The sequence below is a fragment of the Musca domestica genome, unplaced genomic scaffold, assembly GCF_030504385.1.
Source record: "Musca domestica strain aabys unplaced genomic scaffold, Musca_domestica.polishedcontigs.V.1.1 44, whole genome shotgun sequence".
NCBI lineage: Eukaryota > Metazoa > Arthropoda > Insecta > Diptera > Muscidae > Musca > Musca domestica.
In genome coordinates, this window is record NW_026712334.1 from 5165547 (window position 1) to 5183214 (window position 17668).

The following is a 17668-nucleotide window of genomic DNA, read 5'->3' on the forward strand; positions in this document are numbered from 1 at the left end:
TGTTTTTCTATTACTTAACCACTTTTGCTTTTTATCACCACCCTCAACATGCTACTCAATTAGCTATCATTAATTTTGTGTTTTTTTTTTTTTTTTTTTGATTGTTCTATTTTTATGTGTTGCTTTTGTTGGTGTGTTTCATTTTATTATCAATTGATGATTTCCGAACACCTTTCTCCCGTACCGACGGTAAGGTGGGATTTCGTTTTTGGGGGAATTGTTGCTTTAGGTTTATATCTTCGGATTTTGTATTTCTTTTTGATTTCTTTTAGGTGTGTGTGTGTCTATGTGTGAAGGCGGAATTGTTTAATCACAAAATTAATGGCAAATTTGTTGCCAAACACTTGTCTTACGCACACACACGCTCGCTACTCACTCACGCACACGTTTCCTCACAATCACTTTACCGGCGCTCGCTGTGGCTTTCTTCTGCAGCTAAGTGTTCTTGCTGATGATTCGATTCAATTCAACTCTTTTTTTACGAGGTCGACATATCGTATCGTGTGTTCCAAAGAGCACAATCACTTGGCAGATAAGATAAATCCGAAATGACCAACCTGCCATTCATTAGAACGAGAACTAGAAAACCGGCACAGCTGCTTCTTTATTTGTTTGTTTGTTTATTTTTATTTATTTGTTTTGTAATTTTCCAAATTGTTTTATATATTTGTCACCAAATTAATTCAATGTCACGAAACAAAATTTTTTTGTTTCAGAAATATTTTTCACACATTATTTGTTGCACTCTTTTTTTCTGGTGATTTTGTTGTTATTTTGTTTTGGAAAAGAAATTGTTTGTCATTGAATTTGAATTTATTGTTTTCTGCTTTTCTGAAAATAAAAATATATATATAAATTATTTTTTGTAACAACTTTTATAAATGTTTGTTAGGTGGCGCTACCTGTTTGTCAGTCGTAGAAGAATATTCGTCAAATATTATCAATAGATACCCTAGGCTATTAATATTCAAAGAGAGAATGAGAGAGACTGTAATTTGAAAGCTACAAGGGCAAAGGCGCGAACTACAAAGGTTTTCCATTCAATGAGCGCCATCTATTAATATTTGGAAAACTTATATTTATTTAAAACGTATTATTAAACGTATTATTAATTAGCATACCTTTACGATGTTTAGCATACTTTACTTTTATAGAATATTCATAATAAAGAAGTAAAAATTCAGCAAAGGCCGAACTCTTAATGCCCTCCACGATTTGGAGGGAACTTTAAAATCTTAAAAACAACTTCATCAAAAAATACTTTTTAAATGAAAACCGTTATATGTGGGCTATATAAAGATGTGGACGTGCATAAGCATTTTTATACCCTACAACACTATGTGTTGGGGGTATTATAAGTTTGATTGGGCCAGAATTTATGTAACACCTCGAAATATTGGTTTCCCATATAGGAAGGTATATATGGATCTTCCTAGCTCGCCGAGCTGAGTCGATCTAGCTATGTATGTCTGTCCGTCCGTCTGTCCGTCTGTCCGTCTGTCCATGTTAATTTGTAATCACTCTACAGGTCGCAATTATGACCCGATCTTCACGAAATTTAAAATGTAGGTGGGGTTAATGTCAGAATAGAACCCTATTTCTTTCGGAGATGATCGCCAAATGTTTAGGGGTTGAAATGGACCAAATACTGAAAAAATGTCGGATTTTGCAGTTGCTATACAGGTCGCAATTATAGATCAGTCGACGCGGAATTTCGCATGTAGCTAGAGCTTAGGGCGGGGAAGAAGCCTACCAATTTGGGTGGTCATCGGATTATATTTAGCGGGTGAAATAGACTATATCTTTTGTATTAAAAAAAAAAAATCGAATTTTTTCATTAAACCGCGAATATTTTAAATCCCGGCGAAATCACAAAGCCATGACAGGGTTACTTCTGATCTTTACATTGATGTTAACATCCAACAAATCGAATATATAGCAAAATATGTGCGACATATATATCTATCAAAGAAGATATGCTTGAAAGATATCTTTTATGTCGAGAACGGCTGAACTGATTTCGACAGTTCTCATTAATTCAGAATGACCTCTTGACAGAAAAGAAAAAACGTCTAAAAATCGCATACAAATATCTCTCTAAAGATGAAAATATTGATTTTGTAAATTTTCTCATATTTTTTCAATTTTGTCATTTTTTTGGCATATTTTCATTTTGAATTAAACATTTGGTAATATTTCTACAGCTAACAAAACTAAGTAGTTAGGATATCAGGATATCATATACAGATCGCATTTATGGCCCGATCCTTACGAAATTTTGCATGGGGATAAGATGAGGGTCAGAATAGAAGCCTACTTTTTTGGAGATGATCGCCTTATATTTAGGTGTTGAAATGGACCAAAAAACTGCAAAATTGTCAGCAGGTCGTAATTATCGCCCGATCCTCAGGCACATTTGAATGACGGTTACCGGACATTGCAAAAGCCAAGCAGTTTTGGATGGCCATCCAAAAATATTCAATGTGTGCAATAGTTTGCCAACTTTTGTAGACAAAATACGAAAATGTCCATTACAGTGACTTCTTGGAGAATTTACAAATACAGGAAAGACGCACTTCTGACTATTTCGTTAACGCTGATTTAGTTGAAGAATATAGTCAAATGGCTGTATCTCATAAAGATGCGTTTCAGTCAAAAACCAATAATAAATGTTAATCTTTTGCCACTTCTGAGAGATTATGGGTCTTTGGGAAATATTGGTTCCAGAATAAATTGGAAATGAGCAAATTAGTTTAAGTTGCTATTATTCGAAAATTAGAGAACGAAACCTGATGGTTTTCTTTTATTATTTGTCACAATATCTTGTGGAATTCTTTCGAGTATCTCGCCTATATAAACTGTATCGTTTATTATAGTGTTGTAGGGTATTCGACGGTCGACCCCGCTCGACTGTAGCCTTTGCTTACTTGTTTTGTCATAGGTTGTAGTACCCATAAGGACCTTAAATCTAAAATACCGAATAAATATAATCTAAAATACCGAATAAAGAGAGGTACCGTTCTAGGTACCGGGGGTATATGGAGACGTGAACCTGCATACGCCATTTTTGGCATAGGCTTTAGTACCCATATCAAGATTTAAATACGAAATTTGAAAGAATAGAAAGAATACCATAAAAATGCCGTATATTGGGCGAAACCATTATATAGGTACTATACGAAGACGTGGACCTGTGTAAGTAATTTTTTGTCATAGGTTGTAGTACCCATAAGGACCTTAAAATATGAAAATAAATACAATTCCGTTGAATAATGTCGCTAATATCATCAAAATGCCGAAAAGAAGATGGGGACCTGCCTATGCAATTTTTTTGTCGTAGTTTGAAGTATCTATTGCGAATTTCGAATACGAAATTCGGAAATCATAAATATACTGAATATTGAGAGTCCCCATTAAATTTGTGTAATCGGTTGAAAATATAAAGAACTTAACTAATCCATCGTCAAATTTCTCTTAGATATTTTCCACCAGAAGAAGCTCAGTTATGATATATTATCCATATAAGGTGATTTTTTTAATTCCTTCCAAACATTATACACTTATTCTGGATTATTATTTTAACATTTATTCAAAACTAATGCAATTAATTAGTTTAATTGATTAGTATACGGTCTCCACTCTTTACATAAAAAGCCGGGTTGTGAACTAGCGCCATCTATGGATAATAGCCAAGCGGATAATTATTTCAGCAACCCAGCTTGATCAGTACGATTTTAAAGAAAAAAAAAACAACAGAATATATAACAAGTAAAAAAGAAGCAGAAGTCCTGGCGGACCAAATTTTCAATATCCTCTACCATATGCAAAGAACAAACTTGCAAAATGGAAAAAAAAACTCAACTGAAAAATGCTGCTATAATTTTAAAAATTACAGAAACACTGACCTCTATAGACAATTATCGATTTTTGAAGGTGATGCCCATTGCGAATTCCATATCCAATTACGTAGCGGTACCGGCTATATGATACCCTACCTCACCATGCATATTTAGCAGGGCTACATGATAAAACTATTGTCAATATTGGAAATTTGCTTTAAATAACTTGATTGTTCGATCCAAAATTCAACTTAATTGAAAAACGTTAGTCAATTTTTTACATAAAATTAGTGCGGAAAAAATAGAGTTCTAAATTTATCTAAATCGATCTCAACAAGAGTTGCCAAATTTGACAGACATGAAGCCTAGAAGCTTCATTCTGTCAAGTGGGACTGATATCCATCCATCCAAATTGGACTGATATTATACATTTGGATATATGAAATATTATCACCAATTTTATGGGACTTTAATGCTTCGGCCGGACCGAATCGGCGTTTACGCGAGACTGTAGTTAATTTGATATTTTAAAATCCGAACGTAAAATTGTTATGGGAGAAAAATTTCGATGAGACCATGGTTTCGGAAAGATTCAACACTCAAAACTCTTTTATGGTTCATTCTTCTAATTCTGAGCTTGGGTAAGAAGCAATTTTGTCAAAGTAATGTTTTTAGGTAAATCCATGAGAAAATACTCCATGACTAACTAACCGAGGGAACTACTACTGGTGGCTCCTTGCGAAACCATAATCATGCATACTATATCCCTGTAATTGTTCTTCACTATCGAGCAAAAATAAGAAATTGTAAAACAAAACAACTAAATATCTCAAGTTCCAAGTTCTTAATTAGATTGTAAGTTCGAGACTAGCCGTCGGCAAATGAAGAAAAAACTTCTAATATATAATATGTTGTTGATGCAGATGTAAGATTTTTAAAAACCCTACGACTATGTGTCCACAGTAACACGGTGTGTGGTTGGTGTGGTTCAATACCAGAAGTGGACAAAACAAAAATTAGAAAAGAGTATTCTTAAAATAAAACTAATGAATTTTATACACTACATGGTTGCCTACATTCGACGGGCCCATGATTTTTGGGCCCATTTCAATCGACGAGGCTTATCCGCAGGCAACATTCTTTGCGTCAATTGAATTTTGTACGGGAACAAATGTAAATCAATGCGAATAATCCGTTGTAAAATGAACCGTGCCATGCCCAACTGCTGAGAACGGCGTTTTTGGGAAGTTCTTAGGGACCTCTCAACACTGGCTCGTACGGCAGCGATATTATCGGCCGATCGCCTTGGTCGAGTTTTATATGGCCTCTTTGGATTAGAAAGAGCCTTACCACTCGAAAATTTTTCGGCGCACTTCTCACATTTTTTAATGTTTTGTTGAGTTTTCACAATTGACTTCTTCTGTTGAATGTAAATTTCAACTATTTTAGAGGGCTCGCGTGGCGTGTATTGGTTCATGGTAAAAATCTGCTTGGACTGACGCTTCAAACGCGGTATGTCATTAAGCGATGTGACATCTCTGTCAAAAGTTATGGCGTTGCCAGATGGGTCCGTCGAAAATGGACAACCCTGTACAACACTAAGTGTTGGGGTATTATAATTTTGATTGGGCGAACAATTATATAACACCTCGAAATATTGTATACATATACGTATATGGACCTTCCTATTTCGCCGGGCTGTAACGATCCAGCAATGTATGTCCGTCCATCCGTTTTTTATGTAATAATTTGTAATCACGCTACAGGTCAATTTATGACCCGATCCTCACGAAATTTAGCATGGAGGTGGGGTGAGAGTTAGTATTGTTTTTGGAGATGATCCAAGATAATTGTGGCCTGTGGAGCAGCATTCCCGGCGAAGCGCTTGCTTGAGGTGATAGACACTTTGGTATTTTTTAGTGCCAACCTTGTTTTCCAAAATACTCCAGACACAATAGTCCAAAGGATTGACATCTGGAGATTTTGGTGGCCATTATGCGATGAAAATGAAGCGAAAAACCTCATTTTGTAACCATTCTTGTGGGGTGGCGCGTGCTGAGTGCGATGGAGCTGAGTCCTACTGGCATGCCCAAGGTCTGCGGCCAAAATGTTTACGTGCCCAAGGCTTTAATACACCCTCCAGAATATTTTCGCCATAATATTCTGCATTAATTTTGATTTTTTTTTTGGTCAATTAATACGTGCGGAGAGCGACCGTCTGCTGTTATGGCTGCCCCCACAACCATGGCAGGCGCTTGAGTTCTGGTGGCCAACCGAAGGTGCACATTTTTAGCTAACCTCTTTGGAATGAAAAAACGATCATTTTGTTTGTTTACAAACTGCTGGACAACAAATGTTTTCTCATCGGAGAAAACCAACTTCGGCAGTTCACCACTTTGGGCCAAACGAAGCAACTCTTTAGCTCTGTGAAGTCTATTTTCTTTCTGCTGCGGTGTAAGTTCTTGCACTCTTTGGAGTTTCAATAGCTTTACCCCGAGCTATTTTTTCAATATTCACATTTTAATGCTGGAGTGCTCTAACGATAGCCACTTGTGGTTTTCCAGCCAAATATAAAGAAATCACACTATCGCGCTTGAATGCCATCACGAAGAACTATTTTTCTGGAAAATTCTCACCAAAATGCTTTTGTTCGCTTGTAAATAATATAATGAGCTGTCACTAGAATAATTTTAACAGCTGTCGGACGAGTGGCTTAGAAATGACAGCAGTCTGAAGTTGGGTGCAGTTTTTCATCTCACTCTGTATATATTTGAAATGGACTAAAAATAAACAAAATCCTGATTTTGCAACTGCTCTACAGACCACAATTAGGCGAAATTTTGCATAGAGTTATAGTTTAGTGCTAGGCAGAAGTCTGCACTTTTTTGTACAAAAATACGAAAATTTCCACTAAACTGCGAATATCGGATATATAACAAAATAGGCACGGATGTATCGGATATATAGCAAAATAGGTTCATTATATATGTAAAAGAAATTGATATTAGTAAATCCGATTATAAATCGAGAACCGACGGACGGATTTTGACAAGTCTCACCAATTTAGAATGTTCTCTTAGTAGTAAAAATATGTACAAAAATACGAAAATTTCCACTAAACCGCGAATATAGAAATATATATATAATATATATATTATAGAAATCACAAAAACATTAAAAGGCCACTCCTGACCATTACAGTGATGCTGTAGTGACATCGGATGTATCGGATATTTAGCAAAATAGGCACATTATATATGTAAAAGAAATTGATATTAGTTTATCCGCTTAGAAACCAATGGAATGGACTCTTAGCAGTAAAAATATGATATTAAAAAAGTTAAGAGTTTTTGATACATTTTTTATTTTTTATCAGATTTTTAATCGCATGCGACTATTTTCAATTTGACAACAATTCGGAATTGGAGATTTTGTAAAGTTTTTACACCCTACTACACTATGTGTTGAGGGTACTATGAGGGTACCAATTATTTCCGATCCTTACGAAATGTTCCATGGGGGTAGGATTAGGGTCAGAATTAAAGTCTATTGTTTTGGAAGATGTATATTTATTTTGTCGATACGGAATTTTGCATGAGGAGAGATTTAAGGACAGGGTAGAAGTCTAGCATTTTGGATGATCATTGGATAATATTTAGCGGGTAAAATAGACCACAACTTTCGTGTGAAATTGTTTTCAATGCCAATCAGCATGACAGAGAGCGTAAATATGGGGTCAAAAACAAAACGAAGCATTTGCGTTTTGCTGTATGGAATTGTTTCAAAACCGAAATCTTTCAAAATGGATTTGGACCTAAAGGACAAGGTCGGTACCGCACGACTGTAGCCTTTGCTTATTGTTTATTTAAGATTTTTAATTAATTTATTTATTTATTGTTTTTTCGAATATTTGTGGTGTGCGATATACGAGTATTCTTTTTTACACTAGCTCCATAGCATGGTAAAAATTATTTTAAAGGAGTTATCATTAATAATTTTTGCCTTAAGTTGGCGAGATACTGGATGCTAGTCTATTTATACCCTACAACACTATGTGTTGGGGGTATTATAAGTTTGATTGGGCCAAAAATTATGTAACACCTCGAAATATTGATTTCCCACATAGGAAAGTATATATGGATCTTCCTATCTCGCCGAGTTGAGTCGATCTAGCTATGTATGTCCGTCTGTCCGTCTGTCCATGTTAATTTGTAATCACTCTACAGGTCGCAATTATGGCCCGATCTTCACGAAATTCAGGATGGAGGCTAGGGTCAGAATAGAACCCTATTCCTTTTGGAGATGATCGCATAATATTTAGGGGTCGAAATGGACCAAAAACTGAAAAAATATCGGATTTTGCAGTAGCTTTACAGGTCGCAATTATAGACCAATCGACGCGGAACTTCGCATGTAGCTAGAGTTTAGGGCGGGGAAGAAGCCAACCAATTTGGGATCATCGGATAATATTTAGCGGCTAAAATATACCATATCTTTTGTGTTGAAAAAATTCAAAATTTTTCATTAAACCGCGAATATTTTAAGTCCCGGCGAAATCATAAAGCCATGACAAGGTTACTTCTGATCTTTACATTGATGTTAACATCCAACAAAATGGATATATAGCAAAATATGTGCGTTATATATGTCTATCAAAGAAGATATGCTTGAAAGATCTCTTATATGTCGAGCACGGCTGAACTGATTTCGACAGTTCTCATTAATTCAGAATGGCCTCGTGGCAGGAAAGAAAAAACGTCTAAAAATCGCATGAAAATATCTCTCTAAAGATGAAAATATTGATTTTGTAAAATGTTCTCATATTTTTTCAATTTTGTCATATTTTTGGCATATTTTAATTTTGAATTAAACATTTGGTAATATTTCTACAGCTAACAAAACTAAGTAGTTAGGATATCAGGATATCATACACAGATCGCATTTATGGCCCGATCCTTACGAAATTTTGCATGGAGATAAGATGAGGGTCAGAATAGAAGCCTACTTTTTTGGAGATGATCGCCTTATATTTAAGGGTTGAAATGGACCAAAAACTGTAAAATTGTCTGCAGGTCGTAATTATCGCTCCCGATCCTCACGCACATTTGAATGGGGGTTACCGGGCATTACAAAAGCCAAGAAGTTTTGGATGGCCATCCAAAAATATTCAATGTGTGAAATAGTTTGCCAACTTTTGTAGACAAAATACGAAAATGTCCATTCCAGTGACTTTTTGGAGAATTCACAAATACAGGAAAGACGCACTTCTGACTATTTCGTTACCGGTGATTTCGTTGAAGAATATAGTCAAATGTCTGTATGTCATATAGATGCGTTTCAGTCAAAAACCACTAATAAATGTTAATCTTTTGCCACTTCTGAGAGATTATAGGTCTTTGGGAAATATTGGTTCCAGATCTAAAAGACCATTTACGTGCAAGATCTACCAATAAATTGGAAATGAGCAAATTAGTTTAAGTTGCTATTATTCGAAAATTAGAGAACGGAACCTGATGGTTTTCTTTTATTATTTGTCACAATATCTTGTGGAATTCTTTCGAGTATCTCGCCTATATAAACTGTATCGTTTATTATAGTGTTGTAGGGTATTCAACGGTCGGCCCCGCTCGACTGTGGCCTTGCTTACTTGTTAATACAAATTTTAATATTTTTTTTTCGATTTTTTCAATCTTCACACCTGATTCGTTGTACCAAGTTTGGGTGAAATCGGATATCGTGCGTATGGACAGAACTAAGGACGGACGTCGCTAGATATATTCCAAGTTCTGAAACAGATTTCATCTAAAGACACCTTTTGTTATTGTTCGGATTTTTAAAAACAAAAAGTTCTTGGTGAATATTAAAGGTGAAATTGCCCCTTATTCTATCTTAAGTATCATTAAATATCCACTATAGTACGATGAGTATATTAAGTTTGTAATTCCGTTTGTAGCTCTTCGAATTGAGCATTTTAGACTATCTATGATTTAGCCTTGTCTGTACATATGTGATCATGAAATCACTCTAGTTTCCGAACCAAGTGAAGTTGGTTAATAAAATTTTGCTCAGATGTATCTTAAATCTGTATAATTTTATGTATTGATAATGGGTCATATAGATCGTCGTTTTAATAAATCTCTCGTATAAGGGTTACCGCAACATACAAGGTTTACTCGCTGTTGATTGGCATCATTGAAAAGAACTGATAGATCGTCGTTTTAATAAATCTCTCGTATAAGGGTTACCGCAACATACAAGGTTTACTCGCTGTTGATTGGCATCATTACAAAGAACTGTCTATATTTGGATCCAAGTTTAGGCATAGTTTCCATATATCTGTACCTTCTGATTTTCAGTATTTTCATCGACATTGTTGCAAAATTGGTATTTTGAGTTCTTAAAGGATTTCACCTTCAATGTCAGAAAATTACTTTTACAGGCCCACGTCTTCGTATAGCCCCCATAACGATTCCGCCATATATACAGTAGTAGCATTATTTTGGCCAAATTGTTTCATTGTTGTTGAATTATTTCAAAGGTGGTATTTGACGCAAATTTTCAGTATTTTGAAGATTTCGGTAAATTTTGCAAAAATCCAAACAATAACGGAAAGTCACTTGACACCTCGGTCGTAAATATCATATGTTGTATATAAAAATCAAATCTACATATTTTAATTCACTATATTCTAATACACTTCACAATCAATAAACTATAATTAATTTACATTTTTTTTTTTTACTTTTTTTTCCAAACGGCAAAAATCCGGCGGCAAAATATTTTGGCGCCCAAAAGATGTTTACTCCGCTAGGTTTTAATTTTGGTAATCCAAGATTGTTTTTTTTTAATTTTTTTATTATTTTTTCTTTCTATATTTTTTTTTGTTTACAATTTCCATTGACATTTCATTGGCCTTTGAAGAACAACGACGTTTTAATTTTCTTGCGGCGGTAATGCAGGAGGCACGTCAAACAAACACACGCGCAACACGCACTTAAAACTACACACTAGGCGTCTTTTTAGGCAAAACAACAAAAAACCGCCCAAAACTCACTCTTACACATGCGGTGTGTGTGTGTGTTGTTGGTGCGTGTGTACAAAAAAGTGTCACGCACGCATACGTTTAGCACGTTATCGCGTTTACAAGATTGATTTGCAGTATCTTAACACGCGGCGGTAATGACAGCCTTAGCGACGGCAACAAGAACAACGCAACAACGACTTTTTCCTTCTCTTCACAACCAACTTCCTTTCGAAGGGCTTCTTATTTCTTTTTGTCACACCATCCCGCAAAGAAATCGGCATATAAAATAGGCTTGTTATGAATGGTCATAATTGTTGTCAAAATCATAGATGATGATCGCTCACACAAAAACGTGAAGAAGAAAAACAAAATCACAACAAAAACAAAACACGACAATTTAACGCCACAAGTATGTTTGCATTTGATGACGACGAACGTTTATGACGACGCGATAAATTTCATAAAACAATTGAACGCGACAGCATTAGCGGACGACGACGGCATAAACAAAACTGCCAACTTTAAATTGGCTCAAATCGTCGCGGGCCACAACAAGCGAAAATCTCTTCTAACTGAATTCTGTGTGTTTTATTTTTTGTGTTTCGTTTCGTTTTCGTCTTCTACTTCAATGTGTTGCTATTGTTGTACACAAGCAGGCAACAGCAGCAGTAGCAACAACAAAACAGTATAAGCAGACAGCAACACAAAGCAATAAGTTTGTGTAACTGAATGTGCTCCACCACACACCACTCGTCATACACATCCATCCATCCATAGATATGCATGCATTCATCTTTCTAGCCAGTCTGTCAGCCAACCAACCGAACATGACTGAAGCTCATTCCCCCCTCAACAACGAACGTAAATCGTATAACTACGGAAAAATGACGAAACCCACAAAACAAACTGAAACGAACCTCAAACATGGTTTGAATCAAACTAAATGGTTTGATGGATACGAATGGCCGAAGAGGGTGAACAACACAACCACACATCTATTGTAGACAAGAATCAAAACATTAACCCTCCCGTATTGGAGCCGTGTTGAGATAGAGCGCCGCTCTCACACAAACACGCACAGCTAACTAAAACAGTTGAGAGAGGAAGAGCAATGCAGGAGAGAAAGAGACTATTAAATTGAGTTTGCACAAAAATCGTGTCTTTGAGTTATTGGTTGTTTGGTAGGGGGTATGCTGGGATAGTGGCTACCGGCTGCAACACTCGTATTTGCTATCGCGGCCGATTCCAACAAACTGTGGCAACAAGAACTTTTATTTGCTCCACAGGCTGTATTATGAGAAGGTGTGAGTGTGTGTGGGTTTTACCCTCTTGGAGTCAAAATGCGGTGTCGGCAGTCATCAAATGGGGAAGGGAACTTGTATGGAACTAGTTTTCTTTTGAATTAATACAACTCACGTTTGTAAAGCTGAATGAAATAAATGCAGCCTGGGAGAACTCACATATAAAAGGCTACTGTTATACTCTTCAACACGCTGATGTGATTGAGTCAGCTTGTCGAGATATGAAATTAGAAATGCTTAAGAAGAGTCTATGACCAATATTTCTAGGCCGTTACAAACATCTAGGTCCCCAATCAAACTTTTAATAGGATTTAAACCAGTTAATTTGTAACAGCCTCGAAATATTTGTTCTAGACCCAAGGAGTAGTATTTTTATTTACATATCCTGACGAACTGATTCGATCTAGCTATTTGTGTCAGCCAATCCGCGGGTTCATGTTAATTTGTTATCTCTAAACAGAACTTATGCTTATGTAACTATTTTAATAAAGATACAAGTTATCATATCAAAACAAATGAATGAAATTTTACAGAGTTTTGTAAAACTTCTTAAATATTTGCGATAGCACCTGAATTTCAGTATTTTCATAATTTCGGTCCCAACCCAATATCAAATGAGTTTCAATTTGACATTTTGGGTTCTTAGTAGGGTATTTAGCTTCGAGAAAAAATACTCAATGTAGGTCTACTTTAGGAATATCATCCACAAAGTTAAACCAGTAGGGAAAAGTCAAAATTCGGGCGGGACCGACTATATCATACCCTACAAAACTATGTATCTTTAATACAGCTCCCGTAAGAAAATAATTTATATATAATAAAATAATTTTTATTTGGCTTTAGAGCAGTTCTAATTTAGTTCAGAGGGAACTAATATATTGGAGGTATATCCAATTCTGAATCGACTTTTTATATCTTTTATACCAAATAACATTTTTATAGAGTGCATGATATCACTTCGAGAAGGATTATTTAAAACAAGTAAGCAAAGGCTACAGTCGAGCGGGGCCGACGGTTGAATACCCTACAACACTATAATAAACGATACAGTTTATATAGGCGAGATACTCGAAAGAATTCCTCAAGATATTGTGACAAATAATAAAAGAAAACCATGAGGTTTCGTTCTCTAATTTTCGAATAATAGCAACTTAAACTAATTTGCTCATTTCCAATTTATTGGTAGATGTTGCACGTAAATGGTCTTCCTAGATCTGGAACCAATATTTCCCAAAGACCTATAATCTCTCAGAAGTGGCAAAAGATTAACATTTATTATTGGTTTTTGACTGAAACACATCTATATGAGATACAGACAATTGACTATATTCTTCAACGAAATCAGCGTTAACGAAATATTCAGAAGTGCGTCTTTCCTGTATTTGTGAATTCTCCAAAAAGTCACTGGAATGGACATTTTCGTATTTAGGCTACAAAAGTTGGCAAACTATTTTACACATTGAATATTTTTGGATGGCCATCCAAACCTGCTTGGCTTTTGCAATGCCCGGTAAGCCCAATTCAAATGTGCGTGAGGATCTGGTGATAATTACGACCTGCTGACAATTTTGCAGTTTTTTGGTCCATTTCAACCCCTAAATATATGGCGATCATCTCCAAAAAGAGTAGGCTTCTATTCTGACCCTCATCTTATTCCCATGAAAAATTTCGTGAGGATCGAGCCATAAATGCGATCTGTATATGATATCCTGATATCCTAACTACTTAGTTTTGTTAACTGTAGAAACATTACCAAATGTTTGATTCAAAATGAAAATATGCCAAAAATATGACAAAATTTAAAACATATGAGAAAATTTTACAAAAGCAATATTTTTACCTTTAGAGAGATATTTTTATGCGATTTTTTAGACGTTTTTTCTTTCCTGCCAAGAGGCCATTCTGAATTAATGAGAACTGTCGAAATCAGTTCAGCCGTTCTCGACATATAAAGATCTTTCAAGCATATATTCTTTGATAGACATATATATCGCACATATTTTGCTATATATCCGATTTGTTGGATGTTAACATCAATGTAAAGGTCAGAAGTAACCTTGTGATGGCTTTGTGATTTCGCCGGGATTTAAAATATTCACGGTTTAATGGAAATTTTTGAATTTTTTCAACATAAAAGATATGGTCTCTTTTACCCGCTAAATATTATCACCCAAATTGGTAGGCTTCTTCCCCGCCCTAAACTCTAGCTACATGCGAAATTCCGCTACATGCGAAATTCAATATTTGGTCCATTTCAACCCCTAAACATTTAGCGATCATCTCCAAAAGAAATAGGCTCCTATTCTGACCCTAACCCCAGCTTCGTGCAAAATTTCGTAAGGATCGGGCCATAATTGCGACCTGTAGCGTGATTACAAATTAACATGGACAGACGGACAGATGGACGGACGGACATACAAAGCTAGATCGACTCAGCTCGCCGAGCTAGGAAGATCCATATATACTTTCCTATATGGGAAACCAATATTTCGAGGTGTTACATAAATTCTGGCCCAATCAAACTTATAATACCCCCAACACATAGTGTTGTAGGGTATAAAAATATATATCGGAGCCGAGTTCCACTAAATGGATACGTACGTCACGAAATTCGTTCCATTTGTACAGATATTAGCCATTATATGCACAATAAACCTGAAATCGGATTATAGATACATATGGGAGCTATATCCAAATCCGAGCCGATCTCGATAAAATTTGGCAAAGGTATTTCCGAGATCTGTAAGATATCTGGTACCAAATATCATTGTTGTGGAGTGCTTATTACGAATGTGGGGGGGCTTTAAGACTCAGAAAGTGATCCTATGAAGATCCTCAAAGTAGCTATGGCTTTATCTTGCTTCTTTATCCATGTTACAAACAAATGCACAAAGTCCAAAAATGCAAAACGTCCACCATTTTTTACGAAATTGCTAAATTAAAGAAGGTTCATTTAAAGAATGTTGCTAATATTATGAGGCAATTGGCTTTTCATCTCCCTTGGTCTGTATATAATTGAATAATTTTCTTGTCGCCTCACAATGGTATTATAGCTTATGAATTTTAAGCAAAACTGGCACCAACACTCAGTAATATTGTTTACAGATGATATGGTTAATATTCGACTGTATTTAAATTCCTAATACATCTGAGCGATTTTCCAACAGCATTCTTCAGACAAAATTTTTATCTTTTTGCATCTACATTACTACACGCTAGTTTATTATTCAAGAGCATTTAGCTTTTTAACCTAAATAGTTTAAATCTAATGCACGAATTATATATTGCCTCTAGTAACTTGCACTACAGGACACTTCAAGAGCCAACCAACTGTCTGTGACGCAACAATATTGGTGTATGGGTTTGATGTTGTTGTATTGCGTCGTGTGGTGCATTTATTTGTTGGCTCAGTGCAACACAAGAGTCAATTTGTTGCTGTTCATGTACACTATTGTTATTTTTTTGTTGTTGCTGCAGATATTGCTTGTCGTCCCTGTTTATGCAGACAGTGACAACAGCGGTAAGCAAACAATATTAGCAAAATGTGAACACATCTATCTTAATTTTAATTTTAAGATATATTTAACACAGTATGTGGCCAACAGATTATATCATTTGCAGGTTTTTCTACAAATTTTCTTGTTCAAAAACCTTCTTATGTGAAATAGCTTATCTAAATAGGAAACATATTATGCTTTCTATGTTACTTCTATAATGATTTCTACGGAAAGAAGAAATACTAAAGATAAAATAAATGTTCCGATTTTTATAATTGAAGAACAGGTTCAGGTTTATACACATAGAAGTTTTCGTACAGAACCTTCTTAGGTCGAAAATTTTCATAAAAAATTAAATGTAAAATAAAATTATTTTTTAAGATCATATTTTCCAATTCATATGTTAATGGTACTAAATTCCACAAAGAGATTTATAGAAAAAAAATCGAACTATTAAGACAGGTACAAAGTCTTCTAGACAATCGTGTCATTCGATTATATCAAGAGCACAGCAAGTCCTTTCTCAAGTTCCAGATTCATCGATATGGAGAGATCTGAAATTTGACTTTAGGGTCACTGTTAGTGTGTAGGGTTGAGATTTGGAGTTGGTTTTGGAAATACGTACTAAATTTGGTATTTCGGTAAAGGTTTGTTTTGGAAATCTAAAATTTTGTATTTGGAAGATCTTTTGTGCGCTTTGGGCGATACGTGGAGGATTTGGAAATACGTACTAAATAGAATTAACCTTAGTATTTGGGGAAGGAATAGGCCTGAAATCCTCAAAAATGATATTGAGGTCTCTGTTGTTATCTGAAATTGAGATATGCAGGTTGTTTCTAAAATATTATACTGGGGCTGAAATTCTGGTATGGTTATGCGGATAAAGTATAGATGTGGTTTGGGTTTTTTTAAGGTATGGTCTGTTGGTATCTAAGGTTTAAATGTGGAAATAGACGCAACAGAGAACAATAACAAGTAAAAAAGCAGTAAGTTCGGCCGTGCCGAACTTTGAATACCCTCCACCATTTGGAACGATATTGTGGACCTATAAAGACAAATCTATGTCTGCGTGTAAAGTACTCACAAGGAACCCCTTGTGTGGATTTTCAGATAATTCCATTGGAAAAAGTGGCTAAAATCATAAAAATACCGAATATAGGGGAGTACCGTTAAATGGGGGATATACGATATTGTGGACCTATATAGACAATTCCGTTTCAGGGTTAAGTGCTCACAAAGAACTCCGTGTGTGGATTTTCAGACAAATCTATTGGAAAATGTGGCTAAAATCATCAAAACACCGAATATCGGGGGTACCGTTATATGGGGGCTATACGATATCGTGGACCGATATAGCCCATCTTCGAACTTGACCTGCCTGCAGACAAAAGAGAGATCTGTGCAAAATTTTAGTTTCCTATTTTAATTCGTTTAGACTGTAGCGTGATTACAACAGACGGACGGACAGGGTTAAATCGTCTTAGAATTTTACGCTGATCAAGAATATATATACTTTATTGGGTCTAAAATGATTATTTCGATGAGTTACAAACGGAATGACGAACTTAATATATCCTCCATACTTTTTTTGGTGGAGGGTATAAAAATTAACGCAAGACAACTTGCCTAACCTTAATCAGAACTATTATTTGCAATTAACGTCGATATTCGTTATTTGGATAATGAATATATATTAAAGTTATTCTAAACGCCCCGGAAACAATTGTATTCTAAACGCCCCGGAAACAATTGTATTACTTCTAAACTTATGAATCATATTGTTTGTTTCCCTGCAGCACTAATAAGTTTATTAATAAAACTACGATTCTTTTACTCGTAATTATGATAAATGAGTCCTCTTTTGCTTTTTCAGTTACACTCTCTTTCTCTCAAATTTTATCATTCATGATGTTCGTGAATACGTCAAATGTAACAGCTTTGTTGGAATAGAACGAACTTTTGGTCGCATAATATATCCCACTACAACTTGAACTTGTCTCTGAGAGA

The 17668-nt window shown here is 35.4% G+C and overlaps 1 long non-coding RNA gene across 1 annotated transcript; it reads right to left on the bottom strand.

Annotated features, from left to right (window-relative positions):
* Positions 1–73: 73 nt before the first annotated feature.
* On the bottom strand, positions 74–11906 carry LOC131804452 (uncharacterized). The gene is made up of 2 exons (XR_009343143.1): positions 10582–11906; positions 74–831 (listed from the first exon to the last, which is right to left on the bottom strand). It is a non-coding gene; the product is annotated as an uncharacterized LOC131804452 (long non-coding RNA).
* Positions 11907–17668: the final 5762 nt, after the last annotated feature.